A 20,539-nucleotide genomic window follows, 5' to 3' on the forward strand; every position below is an offset into this window, starting at 1 on the left:
AGTTCCTTCACTGTTGACCATAACTTAGACATGATGCTAACAACCCAGGTACTTGGCTGAAGACCCAGGGACTTGGCTGAAGACCCAGGTACTTGGCTGAAGACCCAGGGACTTGGCTGAAGACCCAGGTACTTGGCTGAAGACCCAGGTACTTGATGAAGACCCAGGTACTTGGCTGAAGACCTAGGGACTTGGCTGAAGACCCAGGGACTTGGCTGAATACCCAGGTACTTGGCTGAAGACCCAGGGACTTGGCTGAAGACCCAGGTACTTGACTGAAGACCCTGGTACTCTTATTGAAGACCAAGGTACTTGGCTGAAGACCCAGGTACTCTTATTGAAGACCAAGGTACTTGGCTGAAGACCCACGTGCTCAGAGCCAGGCAGTGTTACTAAGGAAGCTGGTTGTGTTACTGAGGACCTTGGCAGTGTTACTGGGGAGTCAGGTAACGTTACTGAAGGGCCAGGTAGTGAGTGGGTGACTAAAGGTTGTTAGTGTGACAGCGAGTGACCTGACTCCTGGCCCTGTGGGCCTGAGACCAGTTATGTGTGGACGTGTTTATGTGCGGACGTGAGTGTATGAGCGGCTGGCTTACCTGACGACGATGATGTGTTGGTACACCTGACGTACCGTGACACTGGTAGTGGTACACCTGACGTACCGTGACACTGGTGGTGGTACACCTGACGTACCGTGACACTGGTGGTGGTACACCTGACGTACCGTGACACTGGTGGTGGTACACCTGACGTACCGTGACACTGGTGGTGGTACACCTGACGTACCTTGACACTGGTGATGGTACACCTGACGTACCGTGACACTGGTGGTGGTACACCTGACGTACCGTGACACTGGTGGTGGTACACCTGACGTACCGTGACACTGGTGGTGGTACACCTGACGTACCGTGACACTGGTGGTGGTACACCTGACGTACCGTGACACTGGTGGTGGTACACCTGACGTACCGTGACACTGGTGGTGGTACACCTGACGTACCGTGACACTGGTAGTGGTACACCTGACGTACCGTGACACTGGTAGTGGTACACCTGACGTACCGTGACACTGGTGGTGGTACACCTGACGTACCGTGACACTGGTGGTGGTACACCTGACGTACCGTGACACTGGTGTTGGTACACCTGACGTACCGTGACACTGGTGGTGGTACACCTGACGTACCGTGACACTGGTGATGGTACACCTGACGTACCGTGACACTGGTGGTGGTACACCTGACGTACCGTGACACTGATGGTGGTACACCTGACGTACCGTGACACTGGTAGTGGTACACCTGACGTACCGTGACACTGGTGGTGGTACACCTGACGTACCGTGACACTGGTGGTGGTACACCTGACGTACCGTGACGCTGGTGGTGGTACACCTGACGTACCGTGACACTGGTGGTGGTACACCTGACGTACCGTGACACTGGTGGTGGTACACCTGACGTACCGTGACACTGGTGGTGGTACACCTGACGTACCGTGACGCTGGTGGTGGTACACCTGACGTACCGTGACACTGGTGGTGGTACACCTGACGTACCGTGACACTGGTGGTGGTACACCTGACGTACCGTGACACTGGTAGTGGTACACCTGACGTACCGTGACACTGGTGGTGGTACACCTGACGTACCGTGACGCTAATGGTTGTAAACCTGCTACATCGCGGAGTGGCGCAAGTACTGTACTGTGAAGCCAGTGTGTACCATCGAGAGAGAGAGAGAGAGAGAGAGAGAGAGAGAGAGAGAGAGAGAGAGAGAGAGAGAGAGAGAGAGAGGGGGGGGGGGACACGGTACAGCGGTACATCACGCTAAGACAAGACCATCTGGCTTCACAGCACTTCAGTAATCACACTCAGTCATTTCAGAAGAAGAGAGAAACAATTAACCAATTACGAGGAGTTAATCATCTAGTGACTGATTACAAGGATGATATAATCGTCTGAAGTCAAGGAACAAGGAACGTCACGAGGCTGGCAGGAAGGAAGGGAGGGACACGTGACCCGCCCTGTATCATGCACGCTGTACAACCTCAGCCCCATCCTGTGTGTGTGTGTGTGTGTGTGTACGTGCATGCGTGTGTGTGTGTGTGGAGACGTGGTTGGGGAGTAGTGAGCCGTGCGGGAGGCTGTGCGTGACCGGGTCCAGGACACGCACACCTGACCGCCCGCCACGGCCCGACCCGGAATGAGGGCGAAGGTGGCCCGCGAACCGTAAGCCTTTGTTGCTAGCTCTCCCTCCCCCCCGGGCCACCCCGGGTACCTCCTGCCGACTCAGCTCGACAAAGATACTAGCAAGGAAGGTTTTTGTCTGGTCCCCCAGCGCTGCAGATGATGTAAGGTAAGGTAGGGTCCCTTGCTAGCGAGCCAGGCCGGGCGCGCTTGCCCCACCACTGTCTTACAGCAACATGTTGCACCCGCCCATAGAAACACTACTTACCTTGCAACATGTTGCACCTGCCCATACAACACCTGGTTAATGTCTGCAGGTACCACGTACCAGGCGAATAATTAGCCCGCTTCAGTTTTTAAGAATAATGTTAATAATTATGCAGGATAACGTGTCTGTGGACCTAGCGTCGCAGGACGGGGTGGCAGGGTTGGTGAGGGTGTGGACCTAGCGTCGCAGGACGGGGTGGCAGGGTTGGTGTGGGTGTGGACCCAGCGTCGCAGGACGGGGTGGCAGGGTTGGTGTGGGTGTGGACCCAGCGTCGCAGGATGGGGTGGCAGGGTTGGTGTGGGAGGACACAGAGTCGCAGGATGGGGTGGCAGGGTTGGTGTGGGAGGACACAGAGTCGCAGGACGGGGTGGCAGGGTTGGTGTGGGAGGACCCAGGAATCATACCCCTGCAGGAAGAAGAGACAATATAATGGAAGTTATGAAGAACGACTGAGGAATGAGCAGGACTTCCGTGAGGTTGGGAGGAGGTGTGTGGGAGCAGGGCGGGGCGTGGGGGCGCCCACCACCACTCAGCAGGAGGCGAGGTAGTGGGTGTTCATGCAGATAACGCGCCCACCGCAACCTGAGCCAGGCTCCCGTCTGGCAAGGCTGGACCCCTGCTGCCCTCTACACTAACATTTGGACCCCGAGTCTTGCTGAAGACCCTCTGTTGTGGCTCGTGTGTGGCTCCTGTGTGTCCTCGTGGAACCTGCTGTGTCCACACCACACAACACAATCCCAGTATCATTGAACGAAAGACGCTATGTGTCCCATCCCCGCCCTGCGGAGTAGACGCCGACCATACACGTCAGCAGCTGAGGAGGTGTTTCCTTGATAGTGATCCAAAATTTGTTGAATGCAATATTCGTACCTTGTCTGGCTGGTATAGAGTTATCCTTAAGGGTAAAAGGTTAACTTGATTACATTTCCGGATCATGAGAATCATCGGTAGTCCACGATGATGTATGACGCACTGCTGGAGAGAGATGGTAGGGAACACAACATTCAACCCAGGATGACCGGACTCTGACCACGACAGGACGACCCCTGACCACGACTGCACGACCCTTGGGTGTCATGGCTCGACCTCTACGTGACTTTGACTCACCAGCCTGACCATACCAGCGGGCCATCATGACTGAGGCTCGTACTGTCGTACTCCTGGGTCACAGAGTCGTACTGTTGTGCTTAAGCGTCGTACTGTTCTTACAGAGTCTTGCCTAAAAGGTTATCAGAGAAAGTGGACGTCTTGACTCTTGGTCAGAGGAAGTGTGGTGAAGGTGAGGAGGAGGAGGAGGATGTGCTGTGGTGTGAGGTTCCTGGTGTGCTGCAGTACCCCAGGCCTGCTAGCAGGTCCACCTGGCCACCACACCTCACACTCACCCATCTCTCCACCCACTTCATCACCAGATTATCAGCCATGACCACAGATTGGGTCACAGCCAGTGGTTGACTTCATGCTCACGGTGTGGGAGGCAAGTTGTTAGAAGCAGTGAAAAGTTTTTATCGAGGATGTAAGGCATGTGTACGTGTAGGAAGAGAGGAAAGTGATTGGTTCTCAGTGAATGTAGGTTTGCGGCAGGGATGTGTGATGTCTCCATGGTTGTTTAATTTGTTTATGGATGGGGTTGTAAGGGAGGTAAATGCAAGAGTCCTGGAAAGAGGGGCAAGTATGAAGTCTGTTGGGGATGAGAGAGCTTGGGAAGTGAGTCAGTTGTTGTTCGCTGATGATACAGCGCTGGTGGCTGATTCATGTGAGAAACTGCAGAAGCTGGTGACTGAGTTTGGTAAAGTGTGTGGAAGAAGAAAGTTGAGAGTAAATGTGAATAAGAGCAAGGTTATTAGGTACAGTAGGGGTGAGGGTCAAGTCAATTGGGAGGTGAGTTTGAATGGAGAAAAACTGGAGGAAGTGAAGTGTTTTAGATATCTGGGAGTGGATCTGTCAGCGGATGGAACCATGGAAGCGGAAGTGGATCATAGGGTGGGGGAGGGGGCGAAAATTTTGGGAGCCTTGAAAAATGTGTGGAAGTCGAGAACATTATCTCGGAAAGCAAAAATGGGTATGTTTGAGGGAATAGTGGTTCCAACAATGTTGTATGGTTGCGAGGCGTGGGCTATGGATAGAGATGTGCGCAGGAGGATGGATGTGCTGGAAATGAGATGTTTGAGGACAATGTGTGGTGTGAGGTGGTTTGATCGAGTAAGTAACGTAAGGGTAAGAGAGATGTGTGGAAATAAAAAGAGCGTGGTTGAGAGAGCAGAAGAGGGTGTTTTGAAATGGTTTGGGCACATGGAGAGAATGAGTGAGGAGAGATTGACCAAGAGGATATATGTGTCGGAGGTGGAGGGAACGAGGAGAAGAGGGAGACCAAATTGGAGGTGGAAAGATGGAGTGAAAAAGATTTTGTGTGATCGGGGCCTGAACATGCAGGAGGGTGAAAGGAGGGCAAGAAATAGAGTGAATTGGAGTCATGTGGTATACCGGGGTTGACGTGCTGTCAGTGGATTGAAGCAAGGCATGTGAAGCGTCTGGGGTAAACCATGGAAAGCTGTGTAGGTATGTATATTTGCGTGTGTGGACGTGTGTATGTACATGTGTATGGGGGGGGGGGGGGGTTGGGCCATTTCTTTCGTCTGTTTCCTTGCGCTACCTCGCAAACGCGGGAGACAGCGACAAAGTATAAAAAAAAAAAAAAAAAAAAAAATATATATATATATATATATAAACCCACTGTGATGGTGACAAGGCAGATTTTGGGGAGGAAACGGAAAGTATGGCAGAGAAACCGTGTATGTGGAGCATGAAGGGAAGTACTGTGGTATTTAGAAACAGCAGCACGTCAGGCACGTCACCACCGACGCCCAGCAGCACGCCAGGCACGCCACGACCGACGCCCAGCAGCACGCCAGGCACGTCACTACCGAAGCCCAGCAGCACGTCAGGCACGTTACCACCGAAGCCCAGCAGCACGTCAGGCACGTCAGCGCTGGCAGGGCGGCTAACGAACACGTCATGCGACGTCATCGCTCACGACCAGGGAGGGGCACGTCCAAGGCCCGTCAGCGCTGACGGTTTAGGCAACGTCCATCGTTGTATGTGTCCACCACGGCACATACACCGTGCGGGTCAGGTGGTGTATGTGTCCACCACGGCACATACACCGTGCGGGTCAGGTGGTGTATGTGTCCACCACGGCACATACACCGTGCGGGTCAGATGGTGTATGTGTCCACCACGGCACATACACCGTGCGGGTCAGATGGTGTATGTGTCCACCACGGCACATACACCGTGCGGGTCATGTGGTGTATGTGTCCACCACGGCACATACACCGTGCGGGTCAGGTGGTGTATGTGTCCACCACGGCACATACACCGTGCGGGTCAGGTGGTGTATGTGTCCACCACGGCACATACACCGTGCAGTGGCATCTCTTGAACTTTATAACACTTTTTAAACTTCTGTCCCCCGTCCATACCCACACTCACATGGCTCAGTTGATCCCCTTTCATCATCCTGAATTTCAGGTTATGGCCTCCAGCAGTGGCATCCTGGCAGATATAGAAGTGCTTGATGTGTGTACGTCATCAAACTGATCATCAACCCTCACTCTTTTCTCTGCTTTGGGGGGTGGGGGGTAGAGACCTCTACCCTCTCCCTAAAACTCACGTCTCTAAATTGCAATACCCGCTTTGATGCACTCCTGTAGACCCTCTCTAGTAGTTCTTTTTCCTTCTTTATGTACGTTGTGTGTGTGTGTGTGTGTGTGTGTGTGTGTGTGTGTGTGTGTGTGTGTGTGTGTGTGTGTGTGTGTGTGTGTGCATTAGTATACTAAACCCCCAGTATACTGTATTGACACAGTATACCCCAGTATACTGGTTGTATTGACACAGTATACCCCAGTATACTGGTTGTATTGACACATTATACCTCAGTATACTGGTTGTGTTGACAGTATACCTCAGTATACTGGTTGTGTTGACAGTATACCTCAGTATACTGGTTGTGTTGACAGTATACCTCAGTATACTGGTTGTGTTGACAGTATACCGCAGTATACTGGTTGTGTTGACAGTATACCTCAGTATACTGGTTGTGTGTTAGGATTCAGGTTGTTGGCTGAGGCAACAGCTGAGTTACTATCTGTGTTGACGGACGAGTGTGGCCTAGCGCACACCAGCCCACTCATGCCCCTCCCCTGCCACTGCTCACTCAGGGTCCCTGCTCTTATGGGACCCTACCACCGTAGGACCCTGCCACTGTGGGTCCCTACCACTGTAGGACCCTGCCACTGTGGGTCCCTACCACTGTAGGACCTTACCACTGTAGTACCCTACCACCGTAGGACCCTGCCACTGTGGGTCCCTACCACCGTAGGACCCTGCCACTGTGGGTCCCTACCGGTGATCTGAACACGACAGTAAACTCTCATCATCTCCAGGAGAGAGAGACACACACACTCGGGTATCACATGGCAGATTCACTCTTGCTTATGTTTTACAAAACCTTGAGTAAAAAAAAAAAATAATAATAATAATGATAAGAGAACTCAGTAACTCAAAATCGGCCTTGGCCAAGTTGCCACAGTTTTCCTGCTCTGTGGTACACCAGCCACGAGCCGGTGAGGACGCCAGCGTCACCCACACACGTCACTCGACGTAATCCTTCCACTTCAGACTTTTCCTCTTGATCCCGGCCAATAACACTTCCCTACAACCAGTGTGAGCAAGTCTTGTCCTGGTGTGGGTTTGGTTTCTCCGATGCCGCCAGGGGGTCTGGTGTCGGGTTCGTCTTGTCAAGTTTCCTCCACATGACTCTGTTGACATCTCGTTTCCGTGACCCACGTCTAGCAGTCGACTGGTCAAGACGTTTAAGAAGAATTCTTCCCCCGGAGATACAGAGGATAAAATGAGGCATATCAAATGATCTTTTCATATCATTACATAGTATATATCGATGTGGCCCACTTTAAAGAGGCGTTGCATCTCAGAGGTCATCCGACAGTCACAAGATGTAAAACAGACACTAAGACGCCATGTTTCCCCCCCTCAGTATTTTCCAATACGCACCATGAAAGACAGTGGATCACAGTCTCATGTGTTCAACTGGCTTTATCAAAGGCTTCCTCGGCGTGTGTGGGGAGGAGTTGTGGTTGTTATCGCCCGGTTGTGAGTCTCTGAATACGAGTGACCATCATGGTTGGTAATGTCACCCTTGCGTTATCATTAAACGTCCTAATGTGTGTGTGCCTCGGGCTGGATCCCTCGTTATGTGACGAGGAATAACGCAGTCATATGTGTGGCTTTATATGTGAGCGTTGGATTCACAGCATGTGTGTGTCAGTACTTCCTCCAAGCTTACCCACACATCTGGCTCAAGTATGGCTCCCACAGGCCGGCTGGGTGGTGGGTGGACGAGGAGGGTGGGAGGACATCGTCCAATGGATGAAATCTGATAAGACGGGGAAAGTTGTCATCATTTCCAGGATAATATGTTTCCTCTCGGATCACCTCGTCCCACCAGCACAGGCGGAGAGTAGTTCAGTAGTGTAGCAACACATCCCAGGGATCTGGTACGTCTTGGGGCAGCACTTCCAGATGTGCGATCGGCGGCTCTTGTCATAGACGCGATCATGAGTCATGCGTCGGTTACCACTCATAACTGCATCATCAACTCACCACTCATGCAAAATACTTATGGACTTTACGTTACTCTCATACCGACGTGGGAGATGAGGGACTGGACCACCGACCTGACTGTAGTTACATAACATACAAACAGACGGACACCCGCACGTCTGCCATTCATATATACATATAATGATAACACTCCGTGAGGACGGCTGTCAAACCTGAGGCCATTCATGAGGGAATATATCGTAAGGTCACAAAGGGAGTGCAAATACTCTCTGGTATCATCAACCCATATTACACCCGTAATACACAAGGGTATACCTCAACACCCTCTCCCTTGCGTGGAAGATGGGTCCCTACCCCCCCACACAGACACACACGCGCGCGCGCACGCACAGACTTTCGTGCTGTGTACATATTATTATCTTCTTGCCCCAGAAGCCCATTCTATAGAGCTCCAGCTGTCAGCCAGCTGTAAGCAGGAGCAGGGGAGTGTGATCCCCTTTGGAAAAGGAAGGGCAGTCACAGGGCAAAGTCCATGTTGACTGGCAAGACTCGGGGATAAGCGCGGCTTCTGTTAAGCGGCCTCCACACACACACACACACACACACACACACACACACACACACACACACACATATATATAAAGAGAGAGACTGGTAGATGAAGCGGAGATATGGTGATGGTTACAGCGCTGGTATGGTAGGGGTACTATTTTTGGTGGTGGAGGTGTACTGGTGTTGGAGGTGGTGGAGACTGCGGGAGGTAATGGTAGTGGAGATTGTGGGAGGTAGTGGTGGTGGTGGTGGTAGTGGAGACTCTGGTGGTGGCACGTTCCGGAGGGGCAGCTAAGGTGCAACCTACGAAGGTGGTAGAGGTTGACGGAGGTTGGAGGAAGCACCGTCAGTGGTGGTGGTGGTGGACGGTGGGTGAGCTGGGTGGAATCAGAGAGGGGGGGGGGGTGGAGGGTGGGACGAGGTACGAGCACAGAGTAAGTGGAGGCTGTGGCTGTGGTAGGGACGGCACAGGGAGGAGAGGAGCACGTGTGGTGGAGCTGGTGGAGTGTGGATGAGGTGGTGGAGGTGGGAGGCCAGAGCCAGCCAGCTCAGACGAGGTAAAAAGCGTGGAGGCATCGTACCGTGGCCAGGAACTATTGGGGTCACAGCCGGCAAGACTAGTTCCTGCACCTCGCACCCAGGACCGCCACCCTACTGTCTCCTGCTGCACCCTACTGTCTCCTGCTGCACCCTACTGTCTCCTGCTGCACCCTACTGTCTCCTGCTGCACCCTACTGTCTCCTACACACACCCTACTGTCTCCTGCTGCACCCTACTGTCTCCTGCTGCACCCTACTGTCTCCTGCTGCACCCTACTGTCTCCTACACACACCCTACTGTCTCCTGCTGCACGCTACTGTCTCCTGCTGCACCCTACTGTCTCCTACACACACCCTACTGTCTCCTGCTGCACCCTACTGTCTCCTGCTGCACCAAACTGTCTCCTACACACACCCTACTGTCTCCTGCTGCACCCTACTGTCTCCTACACACACCCTACTGTCTCCTGCTGCACCCTACTGTCTCCTACACACACCCTACTGTCTCCTGCTGCACCCTACTTGTCTCCTGCACCCACCCTACTGTCTCCTGCTGCACCATACTGTCTCCTACACACACCCTACTGTTCCCTGCATCCACCCTACTGTCTCCTGCTGCACCATACTGTCTCCTACACACACCCTACTGTCTCCTGCTGCACCCTACTGTCCCCTGCACCCACCCTACTGTCTCCTGCTGCACCATACTGTCTCCTACACACACCCTACTGTCTCCTGCTGCACCCTACTGTCTCCTGCTGCACTCTACTGTCTCCTACACACACCCTACTGTCTCCTGCTGCACCCTACTTGTCTCCTGCACCCACCCTACTGTCTCCTGCTGCACCATACTGTCTCCTGCTGCACCCTACTGTCTCCTGCTGCACCATACTGTCTCCTGCTGCACCCTACTTGTCTCCTGCACCCACCCTACTGTCTCCTGCTGCACCATACTGTCTCCTGCTGCACCCTACTGTCTCTTGCTGCACCCTACTGTTTCCTGCACCCACCCTACTGTCTCCTGCTGCACCCTACTGTCTCCTGCTGCACCCTACTGTTTCCTGCACCCACCCTACTGTCTCCTGCTGCACCATACTGTCTCCTGCACCCACTCTACTGTCTCCTACACACACCCTACTGTCTCCTGCTGCACCATACTGTCTCCTACACACACCCTACTGTCTCCTGCTGCACCCTACTGTTTCCTGCACCTACCCTACTGTCTCCTGCTGCACCATACTGTCTCCTACACACACCCTACTGTCTCCTGCTGCACCCTACTGTCTCCTACACCCACCCTACTGTCTCTTGCTGCACCCTACTGTTTCTTGCACCCTATTGTATCCTGCACCCTACTGTCTCCTACACCCTACTGTCACCTACACACTATTGTATCCTGCACCCTAGTGTCACCTGCACCTTACTGCCTCCTGCACCCTACTGTCTCCTGCACCTTACTATCACCTACAACCTAATGTCTGCTGCACCCTATTGTCTGCTGCACCCTGCTGTCTCCTGCACCCTACTGTCCCCTGCACCCTACTGTCTCCTGCACCCTACTGTCCTGTACACAGTGAGGTAATCAACAGTAAATTAGCAAATGAAGACAAGGAAGCTGTGGGTATGGCTGGACACGAGGCTGGTACACTCTGTACCACAGACATAATATGAAATGATGCTAAACTGTAAAGAGAAACCTGATAAGACCGAGTCTGCAGGAGTTAAAGAATATGACCATCGGTAATGTTCCCCAGACCCGTAGCATCACACTTCAGGGCACGACAGCAACACAAGTAGTGCAGAGGTAGCAGTACATAAGTGCAGATGTTGCTATACCAAAGAAGAGAGGTGGAAACAACTGTCATGAAATATGAACCTGCCAGTGAACAGAATAGATTGTTATCTATTAAGGATCTTACGGGAATAAAGATGAATGACAGGTTCTTAGGAATTTCCAAAATCTATGAAGAGTGGACGAACTGTTTTCAATTAAATTTTCTAAAAGCACGTGATGCGACGCCTCAAAAATATGCTTCTTGTAAAAAGGAGAAAGCAGGAGATGGAAGACTGATCAAGGAATACTGAAATGGAAGTGTTATGACAACAGTTATCAAAGGACGCCACTGATCCTGGGAGGAACTGACGACTGGGGTACCACAAGGAGCGAACAAGGAACCCGCGTTCTTCTTGGTTTGTGTTCTGAACTACCACAGGCAATAACGTGACAAGTTAGTATGGTCCCGTATGATGAATAACTACTATCAAAGATCGTCAAACACTGCAGTGCAGGAGGACCTGGACGCTCTTGCTTCCTGGCGGGAGTGGTGAAGGATGGAGTCATGCAGGAGGAACCTTGGTAAACCTTCAGGTAACTTGCGACATCTGAATGGTATACATTGTGGAAGAAATCCTGGGATATTCCTACAGGAGACTTCATCATCTGACAGCCACTCCAGGGAAAAGGTTAGAGCAGTTCCTGCACTGATGACAACTTAATGATATCTTTCAGTCTGTCATGGGAATATACTTGAAAAAAATATACCCAACCTACACAATATACGACGTGATCCCATTTATGGTATGTCTTGTGGACACCCGATCTTACTACGAGGCAGATACACAAGTTCAAGGAAATACAACAGCGTTCAACTAGAGAGAGAGAGAGAGAGAGAGAGAGAGAGAGAGAGAGAGAGAGAGAGAGAGAGAGAGAGAGAGAGAGAGAGACTGCGGGTCAAGCCATGAGGGTAAAATGATTGCAATTACCTTCCTAATATAGAATAATGCTAGAGTAGAGAGGACCAAGGGACGATGATTAAAAACTCAGAAAAAAGTATTTTTTCCTGATAGCAACTGACACTTGCATATTCAGAAAAAAAGTGAGAATATTTTCAAAACCAGACGGGATCAATACATGTCTGAAGGAGAGAATACTACATACTGCTCACACACCAATAAGCCGAATATGTAATTATGAAACGTGGCAGGTTAGAGGGTAGTACTCCTACTTTCTTTTCCCTAGGGAATATATATATATATATATATATATATATATATATATATATATATATATATATATATATATATATATATATATATATATATATGTGTGTGTGTGTGTGTGTGTGTGTGTGTGTGTGTGTGTGTGTGTGTGTGTGTGTGTAATTTCGTTTGACCACAAAGAAAACTCTTTCACTAGAATGAAATTTGTATCAAGATCAAGGTAGAAGTGAGCCATACCGTGCAATTCGTAATACAAAGTAGTGTATAGTGTTAAGTTGGTGGGACGTTACACAACCCATACGAAAGTAGAGTCAGTAAGTCAGGTGGGGTGGTACATGACCCACAAGAAAGTAGAGTCAGTAAGTCAGGTGGGGTGGTACATGACCCACAGGAGAGTCAGTAAGTCAGGTGGGGTGGTACATGACCCACAGGAGAGTCAGTAAGTCAGGTGGGGTGGTACATGACCCACAGGAGAGTCAGTAAGTCAGGTGGGGTGGTACATGACCCACAGGAGAGTCAGTAAGTCAGGTGGGGTGGTACATGACCCACAGGAGAGTCAGTAAGTCAGGTGGGGTGGTACATGACCCACAGGAGAGTCAGTAAGTCAGGTGGGGTGGTACATGACCCACAGGAGAGTCAGTAAGTCAGGTGGGCTGGTACATGACCCACAGGAGAGTCAGTAAGTCAGGTGGGGTGGTACATGACCCACAGGAGAGTCAGTAAGTCAGGTGGGGTGGTACATGACCCACAGGAGAGTCAGTAAGTCAGGTGGGCTGGTACATGACCCACACGGAAGTCAGGAAGTCACTGTGGAGAGTGAGAGGTCAGTTAAGGTAATGTTCCTCCATGAATGATCAACAACCACATACATCGTGATTATAACCCTGCTAGTTGTGGTTGTAACAATATACTAATAAACAACACATAATGGCAACCTTTCAGATCAATGATCAACATTATAGTTGTACCGGGTGATGAAGTTACATAACGTTATATAAACAAAAAAATTACGAAAAACTACGTAAGGGAATTCCCTTAACACGAGGTAACGTTGGGAAGGTAACTTTCTTCTGTCTCTCGAAAGCCACACTCCTGCTGTAGTGGTGTTTCCCGGTCGCGAGGTGGGTGATATTGCCATGCACGAGTCTGCCATCATGGCTGATGCTGCCTGATGTTTGTTATCACGGGGGGGCACTACCCACGACGCCGTAGGGGGGGGGGGGCGTAACTACCCGGTACGAGGCATGGACACATTTCAACGCATTATTTCATTTTACAGTTAGGCGTATTTTGCAACGGTGAGGTCAGGCACGTGATCATGCATGGTATAAGGCGGAGAATCCCTGTGTTGTAAAGGTGGACATGGCCTTAGTTGGTGGTGATGTATACTCACCGTCCACACCTTACATTCCTGGCACATAACATCACCCAAACAGTGTGATCCGTCGTGAGGCAGCGGCCTTACCCTACCACATTGCTCAAGCCTAGGAAGACGGTGACTCTACACTGGTATGGCGGTGTACTGGTATCGTACTGCACTGGGCTGGGGATGTAAGGAGCTGTGGGTGGACCGGACTGGTTGTGTACTGGACTGAGAATGTAAGGGGCTAGTGGAGAACTAGGCTGGTGGTGTACTTGACTTGGGAGATAATGGGCTGGTGTTGTAGTGGACTGGTGGTGGACGATGGTCAAGTTAATTCGTGCAGGTAATGGAAGACAGCACGACGCACGTGTTACCTTCACTGGACCATAAAATACACACGTGTGTAGCACTATACATGTCACATACACTCGGACACACACATCAGGAATCTTATAACGTAATCATTACCTCATCCATTTACGCTCAATCACCGAGATTAATCAGTTCCTTAAGGAATGAAGTCTCTGAATAATCTATACACGTAATGACAAATTTTTCGACTACATGGGACACACGCCGTTATGGTGTCCATAAACTCATATAAGCATACATGTCACTGACATAATTAACAATGAAAACTATGACACTTGAGACATTGCGCTGATAATCACCGTCATATGTTGGTGCGTCTTGTCTGCATGAAAACAACTAAGACAATGAGTATTGTCACGTACATACCACTGTCTGGCTCTGCTCACTCCTACGCTGGGTCAGTCTTGCTCTTGTTTCACTGTAATTTTCTCGTGACATTCTCGGCCACGGTTAACTACATCCGGGCCACCCACACCACCGTCATCAAAGTTAATTTCTTGACCACGACGGGATGATCCACGGTCGTGACAGTGACTAAGGGTCAAAAGTCACGCCATCATAAGCAGAGGTCGTGCCGTCGTGCTCAAGGGTCGTACCGGCGTGCTCGTGGGGTTAAATTTCTACGGCAACTCGAGCTGCTTCACCTTCTCTAACCATTCACTTTTCCTTTCAAAATCACACGTAACAATTTCATATCAGTTTTTGTGTTCTGCAGACGGCAATGTCCACACAAACATCAAGCTTTGTACCGGCCGCCATTGTTGTTGACATGCTTGGCTATGAGGTATAAGCCGGAAGACATGATTGGTCGGTTCAGAACCTCCATGTCAAAGCATTTTTCATTGGTCAGTTGTCGGCATCTTGAGGAAAATCTCACGCGAATGCGAGTTGTTATTTTTTTGGGTTAAATTGTGACAGCATAAACAGGTTTCGTGACTGGCAACATTAATATGACATTTGCGATCTGCTTTTGTGGAGTGGTTGGTCTATAGGTCGTTAGGCTTATCAACTGCCGTTAAATTCACGTTATAATAACCATCCGAAACTCACTATGTACAGTATATGCCTGATCTCTCCATGCAACAACCAGATGTAAAAAGATGTGTGGCAACCATTATAATATTCCAGAACACGATCGATCACAAGTAATCGCGACGAAAAGTATTCATCGAGTCATGAAAAGATGTCCAATGTAAAGACCCTTCTTTAAGAACTTACTACGAGATTTTGCAGAGAGAGAGAGAGAGAGAGAGAGAGAGAGAGAGAGAGAGAGAGAGAGAGAGAGAGAGAGAGAGAGAGAGAGAGAGAGAGGTATTACTCGACATTTGCCTGGGTTGGATGTGAGGATCGGTGAAGATATTCTAGCCTGGTCTCAGCAGACGTAAGTAAGTGTTTCGTCATCCACACTAACACTACAAACACTCATTCTCAGGCCGCGTCACTACACCTGTTGGCCTTCCGCCCACATTGCATTAGATCAAGTAATTATTTTCCATTCCTTACGTCCATATTCGATACTACATTGTGGCGCTCTGGTAACAGGTATATATGTGAACGGAAAAAAAAACAATCTTTTTTGTTAAGTTTTGGTCATATTTCTTTCTTCCATTAAGACACGGTTTTATGGAAAATATTTACATATCACTGTTTCCTTACCTGAGCACGACACACGCACGACCCTTGAGCACGACACAAACCCTTGAGCACGACACACGAACCCTTGAGCACGACGAAGCACCACCCTCTGAGCACGACACACGACCCTTGAGCACGACGAAGCACCCTCTGAGCACGACACACGACCCTTGAGCACGACGAAGCACCACCCTCTGAGCACGACACACGACCCTTGAGCACGGCGAAGCACCCTCTGAGCACGACACACGACCCTTGAGCACGACGAAGCACCCTCTGAGCACGACACACGACCCTTGAGCACGACGAAGCACCCTCTGAGGACGACACACGAACTCTTGAGCACGACGAAGCACCCTCTGAGCACGACACACGAACCCTTGAGCACGACGAAGCACCCTCTGAGCACGACTTTAAGAATCCTGAGCACGATGACCCGGCCTTTGATCTGACAGGCCGTCGAGTTATGGTGAAGGAGACCAACACATAACATGAGGAACCATCGCTCGTACGTGGTCAAGTTTAGGACACATGTCGTTGCAGTAAGTGCTGACGTCACGGTAATGTATCCTATGAATACTTCTGGCAATGAGACCTGGACGGGACACCTCAGAATACTCGATCAGGTGGGAACATACAACAATGGTATCTTTCCCGGCACACTGAAACCATTTTTCCTAACCCGGTTTTTCAGAGGAATTGATATATATTACAGAAGATAAAGTTATCACCTGTATCGAACTATAATGTTACAGCAGAAGGATTCATCTGGAATATATCTAATTATCAAAGAAGATGTCACCCGGGGGATTAAAAAGGGTAAACTTTACTAGATTACCGTATCTTGTAACCACTGTATACGTTCTAACTAAAGTCGGTATGCCAGACAATATAGTACCTCCAGGACAATCATCATATAAATCCTGGAGTGACGAAATCATCACAGTTATTAACAACTATTGCGGTCACACAAGACGTTAATTAATCAATTACGTGATGACTCATAATGAACAACTTGACCATTGTATGTTCATGGGTCTGCCATCTACCATTCGTCCATCTCACATCTCAAAGGCTGTGAGACAAGATCAACGTTAATGTGTATTTCTATGCGACAGAAATAATCTTCAGCACCTTATGATATCTCTCTCTTACACACACACACACACACACGAGAGAGAGAGAGAGAGAGAGAGAGAGAGAGAGAGAGAGAGAGAGAGAGAGAGAGAGAGAGAGAGAGAGAGAGAGAGAGAGAGAGAGAGGCGAAGGAAGGTGAAACAGACAGTATATTCAACTGCAATTCGAGAGAATCAAATCCTTTAGTGAATCCTAATTGACCGGACAGATATTTTTGTTTGCCTCCACGAGCTACCAACATACCAGGTGGCTGTGTCGCAGCAAACAGCCTCTCATGATTGTCTGTTAACCATGAGTGGATCGACCAATCCATTTCCTGCACTGCTAGCTCATTGAAATACACCTTCCTGCTGTAATCCTGGCTACACACCATATAACTAACGGTGCCACAGTCGTGGAAAATCGCCACCCAATCATCAGAAAACTTAAACTTAAACCAAACACAAATGTAGTAAACATTAAGGTTCCAGGACACGAAACACTGACACGAGTACTGAACATTAGACTGGATCCTGGGTGTCGATACCTCATACCTTATGTACACCGAACGATACACTGTCTGCAGGTATTGTAATAGCAATTACGATCGTCTGGGAAGTACCAGGAGTCCCCAGGGAGCCACAGGTGGCCCACCACAGCGTCCAGGCAGCCCCCAGCAGCCGCCCACCACAGCGACCGCGTCCAGGCAGCCCCCAGCAGCCACACACCACAGTAAAAACCTGCATTTTTTATGGTGATCTTTCTCGTGGTACGATATGTCCAGGTTAGGTTCGGGCAGCCCCCAGGGAAGCTATGGGGTGGGGCTGAGGTTGGTGCCGGCCCTAGGGAGGTGCGAGGTGGAGCTGGGGTTCGTGGAACATCCAATGAAGGTGTGAGGTGGGGCAGGGGTTGATGAGTTGCGGGGTGGGTCTGAGGTTGGTCCAACCCCCGGAAGGTGCAGGGTGGGGGTGAGGTTGGTCCAACCCCGGGGAGATGCAGGGTGGGGTGAGGTTAGTACAACCCCCGGGGAGGTGTAAGGTGGGGGTGAGGTTGGTCCAACCCCGGGGAGGTGTGAGGTGGGGGTGAGGTTGGTCCAACCCCCGGGGAGGTGCAGGGTGGGGGTGAGGTTGGTCCAACCCCCGGGGAGGTGCAGGGTGGGGGTGAGGTTGGTCCAACCCCCGGGGAGGTGCAGGGTGGGGGTGAGGTTGGTCCAACCCCCGGGGAGGTGCAGGGTGGGGGTGAGGTTGGTCCAACCCCCGGGGAGGTGCAGGGTGGGGGTGAGGTTGGTCCAACCCCCGGGGAGGTGCAGGGTGGGGGTGAGGTTGGTCCAACCCCCGGGGAGGTGTAGGGTGGGGGTGAGGTTGGTCCAACCCCCGGGGAGGTGCAGGGTGGGGGTGAGGTTGGTCCAACCCCCGGGGAGGTGCAGGGTGGGGGTGAGGAAGCCGGACTCACCAGGGAGGTGTGTGTGTGTGTGTGTGTGTGTGTGTGTGTGTGTGTGGGGTGGGGGGTGTGGGGGAACCGCGGGAACCTGAATGTGGGTCACCTACTTTACCTAAGAACGAGGAACTGAGACTGAGAGTAAGAGTGAGTGATCGCCAGCCTCTCACACAGGGAAGAGTCGTACGTCGGATAACGCACTCACGACGACGCCCCACGTTGGTGTCACATCCTTCAGGAGGTCGCCAGTGAGGCAGCAGGAGGTGGACGACGAGCTACGGCTGTATCGTCAGCGGCGGATCAGGGAGCGAATCGCGGTAAGGAGGTCTGGTGGGGGGAGGGGAGGGGCTGCGGGGTGGGGGGAGGGGGGTGCAGGCCAGTCCTAGATATTAAAACGTACCGCCCATAGGCTGCCGGGCTCTCCTGCACACACACACACACACACACACACACACACACACACACACACACTCACACACACACACACACACACACACACACACACTCGACGTGATAGCGATAGATTTGCCTCAACTCCGCCGGAGTACAGTGTGTGTTGTGCCTGCACCACACATCCCCGGCGGTAGTGTCAAACGCTGCAGCTTGATGACAAATGTTGTGAGGAGGAGGAGGAGGAGGAGGAAGAGGAGGAGGGGGAGGAGGAGGAGGGGGAGGCAGAGGAGGAGGAGGAGGAGGAGGAGGAGGAGGAGGAGGAGGGGGAGGAGGAGGAGGAGGAGGAGGAGGAGGAGGGGGAGGAGGAGGAGGAGGAGGAGGGGGAGGCAGAGGAGGAGGAGGAGGAGGAGGAGGAGGAGGAGGAGGAGGGGGAGGCGGAGGAGAAGGAGGAGGAGGAGGTCGGATCTGGCAAGTGTGGGTCAAGAGTCGAGAGCCATTCTTAGGGCCTTCTTGGCTCACTTGTGCGTCTCGTTTTGACGAGTATCTTGGTGTATGCTTGTGGCTGCAAGTCTTGTATAGAAGACGAGGAGAGGCGGACTAGCTGCTGGAATGGTGTGGTTGGAGTGTTTCCGACGGTGACTACCCACAATGCCTGGCGCGAGGTTCCAGTGTCAGGGCCAAGGATGGCGGACTGGTGGTGCGCTGCGAATGTAGGCCAGCCAGCTTCAGTCTCGTTCTGGCTGTGGCAGTTGACGGACCTTCACGCTCTCGCTCTCTCCTGTGGGGTTATTTATATTACTACTACTGCTGCTGCTGCTGCTACCGCCTCTAGTGCTTCCGCTACCTGTGAACTCTTGCTCCCCACCCGCACCCATCCAAAACCCGCGCCGTCCAATGTACCTGTGCTGTGGATCTATTGCCTGTGTCGCCACTGGATGTTAATCGAGGCCCTGAAATCACTGGAAGTGTATTAACCAAGTGCTGTGTTTACCGTCCTCAGTGCAGCAACCCTGAGGTGAGTGGGCGAGGAAATGTGCCCTAAACATGTTCTCTGGTGATGGGTTAAATTGCCAACGCCTGTACAGCTTGCACGACACCTACTGTGTTCGCAGGTAATATACCTTTGTGTCTCTCCCTCATTATACTTAAACATATACACAAAAACTAATATATATATATATATATATATATATATATATATATATATATATATATATATATATATATATATATATATATATATATATATATATATATATATATATCATAAATATATGAGATAGGTGAAGGATTGTTGAAGAGGAAGGTGAGGGTGTAGGTGTGGCTGGGGTTGGTGTTATCATGTGGGGTTGAAGATACCAGCGGGAGGAGCACCAGGAGCAGCCTCCCTCCAGGTTACTCGGGTGCAGCAAACGGTACAGCCAACGGGACAAGAACAAAGTTGGCGAGGGTTTGAATGAACTGTCCCTCCTCCTCCCACCGACTCGGGGTATTCTAGGGGCAACGTGGGCTCCTGGATTTACCCCTTTCTCTCCCGAAAATACCCAGCCACCCCAGGGGCGTGCGACAAGGTGTATAATCTGGGCATCAGGTCGACCCAGGTTACTAACGGGATCTGAGCGCCATAGCAGTGCCTGGCGACCCCTTGCCATGATTATTCTTTCCTGACGAACATTTCCCCGTCAGGTTGTGGCAACGTCTCAACAACCTACACTCACCTGGTTATAATAACAAGACATCTTGTCTTCACAACTGACCCACAAATGAGAATATCTCAGCAAAACCTCAAGAAATATGAAACAGACGAAAATCAGCGGGAAATAGTTAGCGTACCCGAGAGCCGCTAACCTAGCGGTCCCAAGGACTTTGTGCCGCCACCTGTGTGTTGGGGGAACATACCTCAGTCTCTCATGCTTGTAACCCGAGCTAAGAGTGCCATCAGCGGCAGTGGTGGGCGGGAGGTAGTACTGAATCATGTGGAGGTGTGAGTAGTGGCTGCCTGGAATGGTGGAGCAGGAGTGGAGCTGGTGGCG

General features: G+C 51.0%; 2 protein-coding genes across 7 annotated transcripts in view; one reads left to right on the forward strand and one right to left on the reverse strand.

Annotated features, from left to right (window-relative positions):
- The window catches only part of LOC139752192 (uncharacterized), a 277,547-nt gene that overhangs the window by 133,307 nt on the left and 123,701 nt on the right, over nt 1-20,539 (reverse strand). Inside the window, exon 1 of one of the 3 annotated variants that reach the window (XM_071668173.1) lies at nt 14,292-14,700. The exons of the other annotated variants lie outside the window; for them this stretch is intronic. The gene's annotated coding sequence lies outside the window, so the exon portion shown is untranslated. Of the gene's footprint in view, nt 1-14,291; nt 14,701-20,539 lie in introns of those variants that run through there. 3 annotated transcript variants of the gene reach the window in all.
- The window catches only part of LOC139752190 (uncharacterized), a 102,738-nt gene continuing 101,384 nt past the window's right edge, over nt 19,186-20,539 (forward strand). For 2 of the 4 annotated variants that reach the window (XM_071668166.1, XM_071668167.1), the window contains exon 1: nt 19,186-19,521. The gene's annotated coding sequence lies outside the window, so the exon portion shown is untranslated. Of the gene's footprint in view, nt 19,619-20,539 lie in introns of all 4 variants that reach the window. The other 2 variants (XM_071668170.1, XM_071668169.1) reach the window with 2 other exon arrangements.

The sequence above is a fragment of the Panulirus ornatus genome, chromosome 12 (assembly GCF_036320965.1).
Source record: "Panulirus ornatus isolate Po-2019 chromosome 12, ASM3632096v1, whole genome shotgun sequence".
Classification (NCBI taxonomy): Eukaryota; Metazoa; Arthropoda; class Malacostraca; order Decapoda; family Palinuridae; genus Panulirus; species Panulirus ornatus.